We start from the raw sequence: 16,353 nt of genomic DNA on the forward strand, positions 1-16,353 counted from the left end.
AGGTGCTTAATTACTTCATTAAGGAAGTACGTTCCTTGATCACTAATGATTACAATGGGGCAACCAAAGTGTGAGATCACTTGCTCCTAGAGGAACTCATAATGATTCACACATCATTCTTTCAAGTTGCCTTAGCTTCAACCCAATTAATCATGTAATTGTAGCAATGATGATATATCAAGCCTGCAAGTATTGTATGTCTAGGCTAATGGGCCCCATGAAGTGTGTACCCCATTTCCCAAAAGGTTGGTGGGATACAGTCTTCTCCAATAAATAAACAAGCTCAACTAAAGCAACTCTTTTAATCTAAACAAAAGTAAGAAAACTATTTAAAAAAACAACTCAAACTTGATTATCATGACTAAATATGGTATGGTCTATATACTTGATGCCATCTTCTATGTTCTTCATTGGGATGTCTTTCTCGAGTTTTTTAGAAGTGCCTTCCCAAACAATCTCCTTTCCCTCATGATGCCTTTTAGTAGTCATTGTTTTAAATAAATTTAACAAAGCTTCCACAAAATTATAGGAAATGAGAAAAAATCTTGGTAGATTTTGACTTGCATGGTGAAGAAGAAGAGAGAAGAAGCTTGATGAATTTTGAGATAGCTTCTAGGTACATGTGGAGAAAATGAGAGAAGCTAGGTAGATTTCAGTATATCTATCATGCATGTGTGGAAAAGAAGAGGAGTAGTTTGGTGGATTTTGGTGGATCTTCCACCCACATATGGAGAAGAGGGGAGAAGCTTGGTATATTTTAGTAGAGCTTCCACACATGTGTGAAAAGGAGAGAAGGTCCATTGATTTTGGCAAACCTTCCATGTACACTAGAGAAGAGGAGAGAAGCTCCATGGATTTTAGTAGAATTGTTGCACAATTATTGAAGAGGGAGAAAAATAAGAGAGAGATATTTCCTCTAGCTTCACTTGCACCCACAAAGTTGTGCCTCCTCCAAGATATTTGTATCTCCTCTAAGAGAAATGTGTGTTTATATGGTACCCTCCTCTCCTTTCTATACTAGTTTGGGAAGTGGGAAAGGGGGGGATTGCTTTTAGGTTTTGCAACTTACCTCATAGATGAGAAATGAGAGAGCTACCTAATTTGAATATTTTTTCTTAAACTTAAGAGTATTTATATGTTCACAAATTTAGGAGTTCAAAACAAGCAAAAACATGGCCTTTTTACTCTTGTGCATAAAAATTCTTGCACACTAGATAGAACTCAACACAATTGTAAGTTTTTATCCCAGAACTAAAAATTTCAATCCATTTAAAGTACTGTGATCAAGGCAATAAGATCTATGATTTTATCACTTTATTTTGCATTTTTGAGAAAGCTTGAAAATATCAAAGGTTTAATCTTCATGATTTTCCATGAGAAATATCCACCAATATCTTAGAAAATTTATTAGAGGCAAGGCCATCAACACTCGCAAATATTATTACTCTTGAAGTTACTAATGTCCAATAAATAGGGAACATAATTGGCTACTTTTATCTCTAAATATACATAATATCTAAGGTATCAAGGTGGGTACATTGCATCTACTTCCAATCATCTCAATAAAGCTAGTGGTACATTGTTAAAAGTAACTCACTATACTTGTAATGTTTTAGTTAGGATAACTACAAATATTATATCCAAATACATATAAGTTAGTTAACATAATTGATCCATTATTAAGGATGTAGAACATTTGTGCACTACTTCTTCAAAGTCTGGCTTTTCAATGATGGGGTTGGGACATTCAAACCAAAAGTGATCAAGCTTATTGCAATTACACACATCCTTTTTGGGCAATTTTACTTAAAGTGACCTAGTTCATTGAGTTTTCATCTCCATGCAAATATGGCCATATTGTGAGATAGACCTTGCATCTTCGAAAGTGGTTGGACTCATTGATTCAAGATGACAATTAAGAGGAAAATTGAAACCTTGGAAAAACCTTGCAATCTGTTGGGTAATAAACATTTGGGGAGCATACTTTCAAAGGGTAATAAACTTTTAAGATCTAGACAATTAACTCTCATATTCTCAAAATTTTATTTTTGCACTATCATAATATTTTTCTTTGATACTAGGTGTGGCATGCTTGCTAGGCTAGGGAAGGCATCATTTAGTAGTCATTTAGACACCTCTCCATGAACAATACCATTTAGACTCAATTTGGATACCCAAACTTAGCTAGTTCAAGTCTATCTCACATAACAACTTGAAGGATCAACTTTAGCATTCCTAAACTACAAAGGCCTCCTAAATAGTAGTCTAAAGTCCACCTAAGAAGGGTTTCTTTGTAACCAATCAAAGGTGAGATTGGGCCAATGGATCACTTGGTTCAAAGAGAGAGGAGCTATTTTTTGGAATTCCATGGCCATTAGGACTTGTACTCAATGGCACTCTAGTCTCATAAAAGTAAAATTAATCCATTTAACTATCCTACCAAATTGGCAATCACATTCTAATAGCTTTATCTAGTGTTTAAAAAAGTTACCTGACTGATCAAGTCCATCTAACCATAGATTCTCAGTTGTTAAGACTAAGACCTTCTACTTTCCTCGATAGGTTTCTTTTAATTATCTAATTAGCAAAGCACGCTACCACTTTTTGAGAACATAAAAAGGAGCTTCCTTTTATTATCCCATCACACAAGGTTCATTACACATAATTTATGCACAAGACATAAACAATCAATAAGAAAATAAGTTTCTTTTATTTAGGATTCAATTCCTTTATTATAATTCCCACCACAAAGATCTTGAGTTTCGCAAAGGTGTCTCAATCTCCTAGGAGTACTCTTCACCCCTTAAGGTCGTCCCACCTTTTGGCAATCCCTATCATAAACTACCAAGGGATTTACCGACTCAAAGCCCCTCTAAGCTCCTCCATCTAGGCTAATGTTGCAAGAACATGCTTGTCCTTTTTCACCACTTACTCTTGACCTTGGATACCAGGTAGTTTTAGGTTTATCTCAACCACTTTGGCATTCCCATTGTTGGACCTTAGGGCTAGTCCAACTGTGATGGCTTCATTGGTCTCATGGATTCAGCAACCATATATTCTCTTAAATCTTCTTATTAATTCACAAGCAAAATCATCAAAGTTCAAACAAATCAAGGCAAGAAATACAACCTTTTTCAATCAATAAACAAACTCAACTAAAGAAACCCTTTTAGTTTAAATCAAAGTAAAAAAATATAAAATTAACAACTCTAATTATCACAACTTGGCACGATATGATCTATATGCTTGATGCTATCTTCTACATTCTTCATTGAGATTTCTTCCTCTAGTTCTAAATAATTTCCTTCATGAACAATCTCCTTTTTCTCACAATGCATCTTAGGGACCATCCTTTAAAGTGAATTTGATAAAGCTTTCACATAATTGTGAAAAATGAGAAAAAAGTTTTAATAGTGGATTTCGATAGAGCTTTTGCATAAAAGAGAAGAGAAGAGGAAAAGCTCAGTTGATTTCAACAAAGCTTTCACACATTTGTGAATAACAGGAAAGAAACTTGGTAAATTTCAACAAATCTTTCTCACATGTGTGGACAAGAGGGGAGACGCTTGGTATATTTTGAAAAAGCTCCCATATAATTATTGCATAAAGAGAAAGCTAAGAGAGAGTTCTTCCCTTTAGCTTCACTTGCACGTGTAGAGGTGTGTTTCCTCCAAGAGAGTTGTATCTCCTTCAAGAGAGTTGTGTGTCTATGTGATACCCTTCTCCCCTTTATATACTAGTTGGGGAGGTCATCACTATTTTCTTAGCATTAGCATGCACTTGCCATGTATATTCTCATGAGGAAAAGGGATGCCAATAAATTCGATAAGAGAAAAGAGAGTTGACCCTCCCTTATCAATTATAATCCTAAAGGGGTGCACAATCTTGGACCGAGAGGAATTTTGCACACCCTCAATGGTACAAGCCCACAAAAATAATTGCAAATGTAGGCATATCATTTGGTTGGATGTTGGGGATGATTCAGTCAGCATTTTTGTAGTAAATCAATCACTCACAAGGATTACAAGGACAAATAGGGCACAAGAGTAGGTATTATAGCTTGGAGTCAATAACAATTGTTATAGGAGCCTTGCAAGGGTATTACAATAATAATTTGGTTCTTGCAAGATAACAACCCTTCCCATAGGTGACTACAATGCTCCCCATAGCTGCCTTGATATTATTACAAGATATTTGTGGGTTGCATGGGTTTGAAAAATTGGTTCCATAATAGGACATATGAATTTTAATGGAAATCAAAGGTTATATGTTGATAGAGGGCATCATCACTATCTTTTTGAGCCAAAATCCTCTTCATTTGGATATTGGATTCAAAAGTTATTAGCAAATTACTGAGTGTTGTTCACTATGGATAACACTCTTATACATATGGCTAAGAACAAACAGAAAAACCAAATCGTAGAAACCATTAATGAAGATGTTAGTGATTGAATCATTAAAATAAAGCTCTCAACCATCATCAAGAAGATGAGGGTACAAGTGTACTAATTCTCAATATATTTAAAATGAGAATGAGGATATTAATACTTCTCAAGGGTCAAATGATTATCTATAGTTTTGAATGAAGTTGAATCATATGACTATGGTTATTCTTGGTAGTATTCATTAAATCTATAGTTTTGAATTAAGTTGAATCATATGACTGTGGTTATTCTTGGTAGTATTCATTAAATCTCTAAGTAAATGGATAGGATTGATAGTATATTTGATTAATTAATTACAATCATGAAGTGTTTGGGTAGCAATATGCATGATTCTCAACCTACCCATGATCTTATTCCATCCACATTTGATTCTATCCCAGCCCCACATGATAATCTCATTGGAAGACAATCTGATCCACCTCCTATTCCACCCCCATATGACTTTGTTCTAGCCTTGCATGATAATCCCATTAGAAGACAAATTGATTAACCCAATGTGCCTATTTTTGAAAAGGGAGAGCCATTAAGATTGAAGGATACCTTTCATCCATCTCAAATGCAAGGCAAGAATAAGGCAAGGACAATTTAGCCCAAGGAATGATGCTAGGAAAGAAGAAGACCTTAGGGTTGAAGATGATTAGCATGGTTGTGATTTGTTTTACAAATTTTTAACCCTCAAATTTGCAAAAGGGAGTTGAAGCCAATCATGGAGACAAACATGAAGGAAGAAGACCATTCCATGATCAAGAAAATAGAGAGTACCATTCATTTGATCAACCTTCTAATCATGGATTTGGGGAGCCCTCCTTTAGGCAAAATTCATAGAGTAAAGACTCATGGAAGAAAATTTCTTATGGAAAACCTAATGCATTCGGCCCACGGCCCACTACCACTCGGACCACCTGACTCGGATGCATCGAAATTCAGCCCTCAGCCCTCCCAACTCGGCCCAACCCCACTCGGACAAGTTGACATTCCACATCTCTCATGGATGTTGGTGCTATGTAGCTCAAGACCATTCATGAGGCCATACAACTTAGTATAAAATGTGGATAGAGATACAAGAAGAATGCATTGAGCTTTCAAGCTAAATATGTAGGTAATACTTTTTCAAATTAGTGTACAAGGTCAAGATAAAATTTCAACCATTCAAGAGAAGGTTTTAGGCAAGAAAATACAAATAGTAATTACAACAAAGTAACCAATTATTTCAATATTTGACATCAAAACAAGAAGGTAATTATAGACCTAAAGTTGAAGCAAAAGGCAACTCTATAAAGGCTAAAGAAGGCACAAAATCCACCACAAATATACCAACAACAAACTTTTATTCAATGGCAAGCTTAGAGAGATGCATGCCAAGGGTTTGTGTCTAAAATGTAGAGAAAAATAGTCTCAAGATAATAAGAAAAGTTATAAAGCTCAGAATGCAAATATTAGTATACTAATAATTGAAGATGTGAATAAACAAGAATTTTATGGTAGCAATTTGTCCCATATTAAAGCCAATCCAACAATTTGTTGGAAGAGAGGGAGAGAGACAGAGTGGAGCAGAAGATGAGCCTCAACTCATTGTTGTTGTTCTTCCATTATTCTTCCATCATACTAATTGAAAGATACTTACACACAGGTATGACTAACCAAGACTAACTATGGTTAAGTCACTGACTACACCAACTTATTGAATGTCACACATGTGTACAACTGTATCCAGCTAATGTCGATAACACACATAAAGATAGTCTGGGTGAAGAGTAACGGGAGCTTGATATTCTAACACTTCCCCTCAAGCTCAAACCATCTGATAAACTCCAAGTAGCTATCTGAAGTATATGAAATTTTCTTTACCAAGTGACTTGGTAAATATGTATGCTAGTTGGTCTTCAATTTTCACATGAATCAAGTCAATCTGCCCTATAAGAACCATTTCTCTTATTAAATGGTAGTGAACTTCAATATGTTTGGACTTAGCATGGTAGACAAGATTTCTAGCCAACATAACACTGCTGAGGTTATCATAATGCAATCTCACTCTGCTTTCCAGCTGTATTCCCAAGTCTTTCAACAATTTCATCAACCAAACTGCTTCGCAAGGTGCTAAGGCAGCTCCTCTATACTCAGCTTCCGTACTAGACAATGCAATAGTAGGCCGTTTCTTACTCTGCCAACTCATCATACTGTTGCCCAATCCAAATGCATAACCATAGTCAAGGGATTTTCCATATGCATAAAACAGCCCATAATCTATAGTACCCTTTACATATCTCATGATCCTCTTGACTGCATCTAAATGCGGTTTCTGAGGCTTCTGCATGAATTGACTAATCAGCCCTACTACATAACATAAGTCAGGACGTAATAGTCAAGTATATCAAGCTACCCACCATCTATCGATACATGGTCACATTCTCTATGTCATTTCCAACATCAATCTATAGCTTGACATTCTGATCAAGAGGTGTCTCCATAGGCTTGCATTCAGCCATACCATACTTCAGTAACATGTCATGAGCATACTGCTTCTGTAGCAGCCATATACCTTGAGGCATAGAGATTACCTCAATCCCAAGAAAACACTTTAGCTCACCAACTCTGAATTTAGCCTGTAAACATGATTTAATTTCAGCAATGCTCTCTTCATCATCTCCAGTGATGATAAGATCATCTACATAAACCACTAGAAACACATATCCATGATCTGTCTTCTTCATGAATAGACTGTGATCTGCATCACCCAATCTAAATCCATGTTGCAAATAATTGCTAATCCAAGCATTCCATTCTCTAAGTGCATGTTTCAGTCCATATAAAACATTTTTTAGCTTACATACATATGTGGAAAAGTCCGGGTGAACATAGCCTTTAGGTTTCTCCATATATACTTCCTCAACCAAATCACCATTCAAGAAAGCATTCTTGATGTTTGTTTGCCATAATTTCCAGCCTTTGCATACTACCAAAGCAATGACAGTTTGACTATTGCCATTTTAGCCACCGGGTTGAAAGTCTCCTCATAGTTAAAGCCATATTACTGTGCATACCCTTTTGCAACCAGTCTGGCCTTATCATTAGGAGAAATATGGACTCTCTTTTTTTCCCCTTAAGGAGTGAATAAAGAAATATAGGCCTAACCAATGAGAGAGCTAGGATTCCAGATTCATGTAACATGAATCTTCTAGCCATATCTTGGCCCAAATCTTCCCTCAGCAAATAAAATAAGGGTAAATATGGGGAATACAATGCTGACACTTCCTGGAAGTTTGTGACTTGAATTTTCATTTTCTTATTTTTTTATGTTTGAATTTTCTTTCCTCCCATTTTTAGTTTTCCCCCCTTTCTTAGGCAGATCTCAAATTCATCATATCTCTTTCCTCGCTTCTTCTTTCCTGACAAAATCTTCTAGCCTCATTGTTGTTCGCCCTATCTGTAACCTTGTGAAATTTCATTTCCTTTGCACAAACAAAGAGTGAGTTTTGCACGTTTTATGAGAGCAGAGCTTGTTCTACCAAATCCCTAAGATTTTCTTCACAAAACTTTACAGGTATATTGTTCTCTTCCATGGATGTTCTATGCTAAAGTTTTATCTCGTTTTGACAAAACATGTGCAAGTTATGTGCATTCTCTAACATGTAATTTCTTTTTTTTTTGGTACTCTAAGAGTCTCTTACAGTCAAGAACAATGATATTTTGAACAATCAACTTCTTCTTCAACATCTTACAGTTTCTTGGTAAACAAAGCTACATGTATGTTGTCTTGTTTTTTTGTTGCTCCAAGGTTAAATTTATCTCGTTTGGACAAAATTTATGCAAGCTATATGCATACTACGTTTTCCTTTGTTTTTTTACTCCCAAAGTCTTTGAGGGTGGAGAACAATGATTTTTTAAAAACTCAACTTCTTCAACATCTTTGGGCTTCTTTGCAAAGAGAGCCACAGGTATATTGCCACTTTTTTCTGTTGCTCCATGGTTAAGTTTCAACTCATTTGGACAAAGCCTATGTAAGTTATATATATGCTTTGACTCAATATTTCTTTTGTTTTTGTATTGTAGGAATTTGTCAATGAAGGAACAATGGTCTTGTTATAAGTCAACTTCTTTTCTTATTCAACATCTCTGGGCTTCTTTGTGAAAAGAATTGCATGTACAATGTTTTTTTTAAATTGCTCCATTTAAATTTCATTTCATTTGGAGAGAACATTTGCAAATTATACACGCGTTGATAAGTAACTTTTGTATTTGGTTACTATAGATGTCTTCAAGGAGGAAAAACATCAGTAACATACTTGCAGGGGAGGTCTTCAATATGAAAGATAGTGTCGGTAATTGGATTTGTGATAAGTACTATAATTTTGATTGGATTTTGATGCACCCAAGTACTCAAGGGAGTTTCAAGGTTAGGCGTAAGGATGTTGCAAACCCTAGCAAAAATTGGAAAGGTAGAATTTTAGAGTTCAAAAAAGTGTTCAATGGAACAAGTACAATAACAGAAGTGTTGATCCAACATGTTTATACGCATAAACAAATCTCTATACACAACAAGAACTACATGGAAAATTATAAACAGAAAAGTAAGTTTTTAAATTTTATCATTGTTTATTCTTTTTCATCAGAGTTGTTTTTAAAAATCTTTGCAGTGTTCTAATTCAATCTTGTTTTATTGATAGCTCTATATCCATCAACTTTGCATGAATGGCAAAATGTGGAATGTTTGAGCGACAAGATACATGTTTGGCATGAAGACATAGGTTCTTTAATCTATAATAATAACTCTACAGGTCAACTTGCAACTCAAAATATATTTTTTTATTATTCATTGTATGTAGTAGAAAGCCAGAGATTGCATCATGTCCCATTGCCGCCACTATCTAGTGGTGAATGGTTGATTGGTAGCTTGGAGCTGTCAGGAGAATGTAAGTCCAAGATAAAATCTAACATCAATAGTGCTATGAAACCCACCACAGGCTCTAAAGATGTGCATCTTAGTTGGTTTATTCCATTCTCATTGTTTGCACATTTTTTTGGTTCACATGATGTTTTGAAGAAAACAAAGATTACTTGTCAATGCAAGTGTCCATCCGAGGAATGGATGAGTCAACTATTGGGTGAGTCTTGGCAAGTCAAAAGAACACATTTTGATGAGATTATTAAATGCAGGGTCAACCAATCTAATCTCACATTCAGGTAAATCGTTTTTACTACTTTGAATGCCTTGATTTGATTGACATAGGTCTTGCTTAGATGAATTGTTGTGTTATTTGCATTTACTTACCATTATTTTTGTTTTTATTACAGGTATTTCATCCCTAGACAAACTCTGTGCATTTGCTTTCGGTATAGAAGATGGCGACTTTTGTGAGGGGAGTGGATCAGCTTAGATCAAGATACTTGAGATGAGACACATACAACTCTCATAGATGTGGTTATCTTGTGGAATGGTCATAATCCTTTTGTGGTCAGTGCAGAGAGCCACTGGCCCATTCTCTTTTTGAGACAAGAAATCAAATTAATTTCCAATGAGCCCCTCTACAACTTCTATTTCAAGTTAGATAATAGAAAGGTCAGGATTCGTAGTGAGCAATCCATGACATGTAAACAATGTGCTTCTCCACATATCCTTGAGATAGTGGAATCCTTGTAAAATTTTTTATATAAAGAATGAATATAAACTTTTTTTAAACTTATGAGTACTTTCAATTTATATTATCTTATTTTGCTATGATCCAAGTGTGAGATAATACATATTGTAATTAGTCAATCGTGCTGGTTAAAATCATAATTAAATTACAGCTTGGAGTTCTATAACCTAAGCAATATTGTCTTTGCATAATGATATATTATAGCTCATCTCTTCTACTTATCTCTTAAAATTAAATATTAAATTGGATCCAAGGATTTTGAAGGTCTTTCATATTTCTTTTCTTAAAAAATTTCTATATTTTCTGTCTGGACTTGCATATACTCAGCGATCCAAGTATATTCAATGATATAACAATGTAGAACAAAGCATTTGTTTGTATGAGTAATTTTAATGGTTACTTTAATGTATTGAAATAAAGAAACTAAGATAAGAGTTTTAATTTGAAACTTTAGTGTTAAAAAAGAACCTTTATTTAAAACCTTGGATACATAAAAGCTATAACTGTGTAACGTGTCCATTTGTATCTTTAGGACACGTCTTAATAGTCCATCGGAAAGGATGTCTAGAAAGCTCCGCCGGCACTCCCATGGAATGTTACGGGGTTTGCGATCTAGGGCTTTCCGCGTCTGCCACGTAGCGGAAGTATTTCGGTCATTCCCACTTAGGATCGACCTGAATTAGGATTTTCCTTATTGGTCATTTCCTAATGGCAACTAGCATCGGACCCAAGCGAACTACTTTACACAGAAACGCCAGGTCCGAAGCGGATTCACGCTGCACTTGGTTCAAGGTGAATGGGAAACAAGAGGGATGCAAGCTCAAGCTCTCTACCATAAGGCATAGTCCTATTCCGTTCCCCTAAAATAGCATAAATCGGGTTCAATCATAACTCTAGGTCAACGCTTTTGTTGTTCGTGTTCTTTGACGATCTTCCTGCTATCCATCGTGATTTGAGAAAAGTTCCCGGCTAACCACGACCACCATCCGTAGGACGGACCTATGGCTCATTCTCCGCACTTTTCTCAGGTTTTTTTAGTTATTTGATTACCTAACACATTAGTTGGACATGTAACAACCAGCTTCTTTAATTAACCCGTTAGGCAACACATTAGTTGGACATGTAGCAACCAACTTCTTTAATTAACCCGTTAGGCAACACATTAGTTGGACATGTAACAACCAGCTTATTTAATTACCTAACACATTAGTTGGACATGTAACAACCAGCTTCTTTAATTAACCCATTAGGCACTGGTTCCTTCATGTAATCTTATCACTTGACATAGAAAAACAATATCAAATAAGTTCCTTATTAACAAGTTATCACAATTATCTTTGAAATACAAAGAGTCCAGCCCGTAGGCTTATCCACAATCCGTCCGAAGGCTATCCAAAAATCCACAGGGATCACTAATCCAAGTTTCCACCTATAGACTAGTATGCGGGCCTCGAGATCCAATCCTGAGTCACGTTAGCCTCTTGTGTAGGACCCGGAAGGCGAGGGATTTACGGCCATATCCCCCCCTAGCACCCAAGCATCCTCATACTCCAAGTAGCACTCAACGGAAAGACCTCTTGCGGCAGATTCGGTCCACTTGCCCGGCGCGGTTAACAACCCCCTTGGTTAGGGTTAGGCAGGCAGTCTCAGGGGTAACTGAAACTGCCTCTCCCTTCAAGCCTTCAACCTGGAGTATAGATATTCATTTATCTTTTAATTCATTGATCAAACAAAGCCAAGCAATGCTCTAAAATCTGTAGCAAGCACAAACATTTCCACTGATCGTTTTTGTTGGCAAACTGCTAAGGAATGAATTCTTCCTTTTGAATGCATCCTACACTCGATTCGGGATGACTTGCAACTTGGCAAGATCCCTTATATCTTGGGTTAGGGCGTACCCTATTAACCCAACTTGGTTAAACCTTAAGTTCATTGGTTACTTCAGTTTATGGTCTTTAGTTTCCAATCAATCTTCTTTACTCAAGAAAGACCACTAAATTAGGATGATTATTCATCCTCTTGCAAGATAACTTGCGTAAGGACATGCCAACTTCATTGCGAGAACTTGGCCATTCCCTTGTGATCCGATCACAAGATCATATGACTTCGCACTTGTTGCGCAAGTGTCGCATCAAATTATGAGACAATGGAGTCACGAAACAATTTGTTTCAGGTTACTAGGCTGACGTCATTAGACCTAGGGTTTCCAAGTTCCATCTTGTAAGATTCTTAGGGACAAACCCTAGCTCATATTCAAAATATGTTTCACTGTCCCTACATTTGGTGAATGTGGGCAAGTATTTTGGGTATAGGAGTTTCAATTTTTGTAATACGTATCGATTAGGTTACGTATTAATTCTTAGTGAATTTCTTGGAATTTAACTCATTCTAAATGAGTACTCCGGGGTTTAGGTATTTAGGTTTGTGCCAATTTGTTTATCTCTTGTAGATAATTACTTTAACATTTCATAAACGCATGACTCGTTGTCTATGTGTAAATTAATTTTTCAACCTTCACTTTCGATTTAAGGTCAGGTATAGGTAAGGTTACTTCCGATTATACTTCCTATAACTTTGCGATCAAAATTCATGCTAAACAAGCAACCTTTTCCTTGATAATTTATGCAGTTGACAAACGATAATTTCCTAGATTTATGCATCGTAAGAATCATTTCATGCTTTGCACTTTCCATGATGATTCATTGCGAAGAGGATATGGGTTAATAGTGTGATATGCAATTTATACTTCTAGGCTTAAACAAAGTATACTATTTTAATGGGAAATTATCTAGTTTATAATTCATTTCAATGCATAAAGCTATTTTCTAGAAATGCATTTATGCTTCCTTTGTTTTTCGAATATTCTATTGAAAGTATTATCGGCTAAGTTTCTTCGTCGTGAGCATTTAGGACAAAAATTATATCCTGTTTCTAACAATTAACCTTGCATGATTGAATTATAACAATATCAAATAAAATTTAGGAAGGAAAACCTAGGCTTGGGGTGAGATATCCACGTGGATGCTCGGAGTCGACCCTCCTGTGGTTGCGCCTTGGACTTTCTTAGGAGGCATCGCAATTGTAGTCTTTCCGTCGTGGAAGTAGCTTTACAACTCCTCTTTGGAATTCCACCATCGCTCCCTTGCACCGTCCGTCGAAAGTAGTTTTAGAAGGTTCCCTCCTTGAAGTAGGGATTTTGAAAGGGGGTGCTTCAAAATTTCTCACGACTAAGATCCATTGAAGCCATGGGGAAGGCTTAAGGGCCTTTGTAAACTCGCATGAACAGGGAATAGAAAGATGTGGAAAAGAACAAGGTGCGAGAGAGCTCCAAGTGTTATTTTTGCATGGCCTAAGGGGGATTTTTAACAAAACATGGGGGAAAAAGGAAAGGTTATTTGGAGTAACCTTTTTTGGGGGAAAACCCTAAGGGGGAAACTCTAAGGGAAAATAATAACTGTAAAGGTTATAAGTAAGGATCTAAGGACCCTTAGGGCAATTTGGAGGAAAGCGATTTCAATATGCCACAAAGAAAGGGGGCTAGAGAAGGTTTAAACATGGGGGAAAAAGGGGTGGTTCCAAACCCAAGGGATAGGGGTTTAAGGGATTAACACAAGGGGGTTGATTGTAATATCCACGGGAAAGGGGCTTAAGGGTTTAGACACGGGGGTTCCAACACCCATGGGAAAGGGGGGTTAAGGGTTTAGAAATGGGGGGAAAAAGGGGTGATTCCAATATCCACGGAAAAGGGGGCTTAAGGGTTTATAAAACATGGAGGGGGGGTGTGACTCCAAAGTCAAAGAAAAGGGGCCTTAAGGGTTAAACATTGGGCGGGGGGGGGGGGGGGGGGGGGTGGTGAGGGGTTTTAAAACCAAGGGAAAGGGGGCTAAGAAGGCCCCCCCCCCCTTTGGAAGCTTCTATGCTTCGAGAAGGTTATGGGAGGGGGGGGAAGTAATAAGGCCATCCGTTGGCAGTGATGTCTCAGCAGCTAGCAGCTCCGGAGCTCCACGTCCGTGTTAGAGCGGCAGCCTCCCTTCGTCCTCCTTCAAGCGGCAGCAGCTCCACGGAGTCCTCTCAACTTAAAAGGCCTTCTCTCTCTTCCTCACAGTTCAGAATGGCGGCCCTCCCTCCCCCTTCATCCCCTCATTGCTTGGTTTAAATAGGAGGGGAGGGGGATCCTCCCTCTCCTACACGGCACCACGCATGACCTCAACACCTACATGGGCACCAACATGCTGCATTCCATGGCCTTCCTCCTTCCCCTCCAGCGCGATGTCGGCTGGGGGAGAAGGAGGGAGTAAAAAATTAATTTTTTTTCCCGTTATTCTTTCTAAAATGGGTTTAATTCGGGATGTTACAAACTCCAAACTCATTTTCACTTTCATTCTCTACTTCCCTACACTTGTGCTCTCCTCCCTTCTCTCTTTGTGTGCCATGGATACAACTCCCACCCTTGCCGCATGGATTATCTCCACATGCTATGCACACATAGGAGATTAGATATATCCTAGGTTTTGCGTAACCTTGAGTCTAGAGAGCTCACTTTTCATCATAGACCCTATCTCTAGTATATTGGCATCGTTTTATGATGTGGCAAACCCTCTCACACCTGCTCTATTCCAAACTCTGCTCTCAGATGGGTCCCCATAGATTTCCTATATAGTTTACATGCTAAATCAAGACATGCAAAGGTAATAAATCGAGCCCTCGTGCATGTGGGACAGTATCTCCGTGCCAGAGCAGTGCCCACCTCATCCCAGGACCATGCCATGATGGATCTCATTGAGTGCGATGCAACATTTTCCATATATGTTTTGTGCACTAAGGTGCAAGAGGACAGTGAGGAAGACATAAACACACCCTCTCGGCCACAGCTAGAGTATTTTGAGAGGGACCTTGAAGAGATCACACTCGATCTGAGAGTAGAGGCAGCACAAAGCTTAGCCATTGTGCACCCACCTCCTTGCCCTATTGAGATGCCGACAGGTGATGAGCCGCCCCTCGCTTCTCTCCATGCTATCATCATCGAGGGGGTGGAATATTTACTTATGTGGGATGTAGTAGAAATTTTGGAGCTAAGGCAAGAAGAGCTATATTGTATCATGGTGTGTGATGCACTTGATGATTTAATAGATTTTGATATACAAGATGTGCCAGCACATGTTGATGAGCTGGCTCGATATGATGGCACGAGTGTCAATGACATCTCTGCCATTGTGAGCATCCAAGAGTAGATTGAGAATGTGGCACCACAGTATGAGATCTCACATGAGGAGTTTGAGCGGTAGCAAGAAAGCATTTTTGGACCTCGACCTGACTACGTAGTACCTTCCCAAGAAAGAGACGAGGGTAGCCCAACTGTAGGAGTAGAGATGCTCCATTACAACAATAGATAGATGATGTAGAGAAGGTAATGTTATCAGATTAATGTTATTGAATTTGCGTCAAAATTTACTAGCAGGGCATTGGGAGTATGCACATCAAATTTTGCCGAGATTGGGCCCCCACAGCTACCCTAGCCGAAGGCTTGCGTTTGGGAGCCTAAACCTACAGATTCAGGCTCCCATATGCGAACCTCCGGCCATGGCAACTCCAGGGGCCTGATCCCGGCAAAATTTGATGTACACACTCCCGATGCCCTAGGGGCCCTACTGGTAAATTTTGATGCAAATCCGATATATATATCTTTACCACACTCTATGCATAGTGAGTTTGACACAGTGAGTCTAACACTAAATTTGTGTGATATAAGACATTGTCTATATAGATGAATTTCTATCTAGCCAAGGTGGCCGATCTGGTAGCCAATGAAGGGTGCAGGACTCGGCATTGAAGGAGTATATCGGCCAGCTTCTGAGTGACATTTTTGTATTCCATAAGACATGCTCTCCGGCTTTTTCTGAGAACTTCTTGAAGTTGAGGGCACTAACAAAGCTAGGCCCTTTAAGACCATCCCAACAAAGTTTAGATTGGAGAAAGCAGTATTGCTTCGACGTCCGAGCTCCTAATACGATATTACTGAGTTTGGGAATCTCCCAATTCCCATTTTTTGAATACTAAAAAGGTGGCATCCGGATAACATGCCCATAAATTTCTCAAAACCATATGATGTGACCTATCATTGGAAAGTGCTTGAAAAATGGAATCTATTGAGCTATAGAGTGCTTGATTTCAAGTTATAATGTTCAAGTTATGACAAATCCAAATATTTGACCACGTGTCCCAAACTTATGGAAAATTTCCATATTCCCCAATATGGTATTTCCTCTACTTAT

This window comes from Lygodium microphyllum, chromosome 2 (assembly GCF_053477565.2).
Source record: "Lygodium microphyllum isolate KBCC chromosome 2, Lygodium_microphyllum_v1.1.10, whole genome shotgun sequence".
NCBI classification, from domain to species: Eukaryota; Viridiplantae; Streptophyta; class Polypodiopsida; order Schizaeales; family Lygodiaceae; genus Lygodium; species Lygodium microphyllum.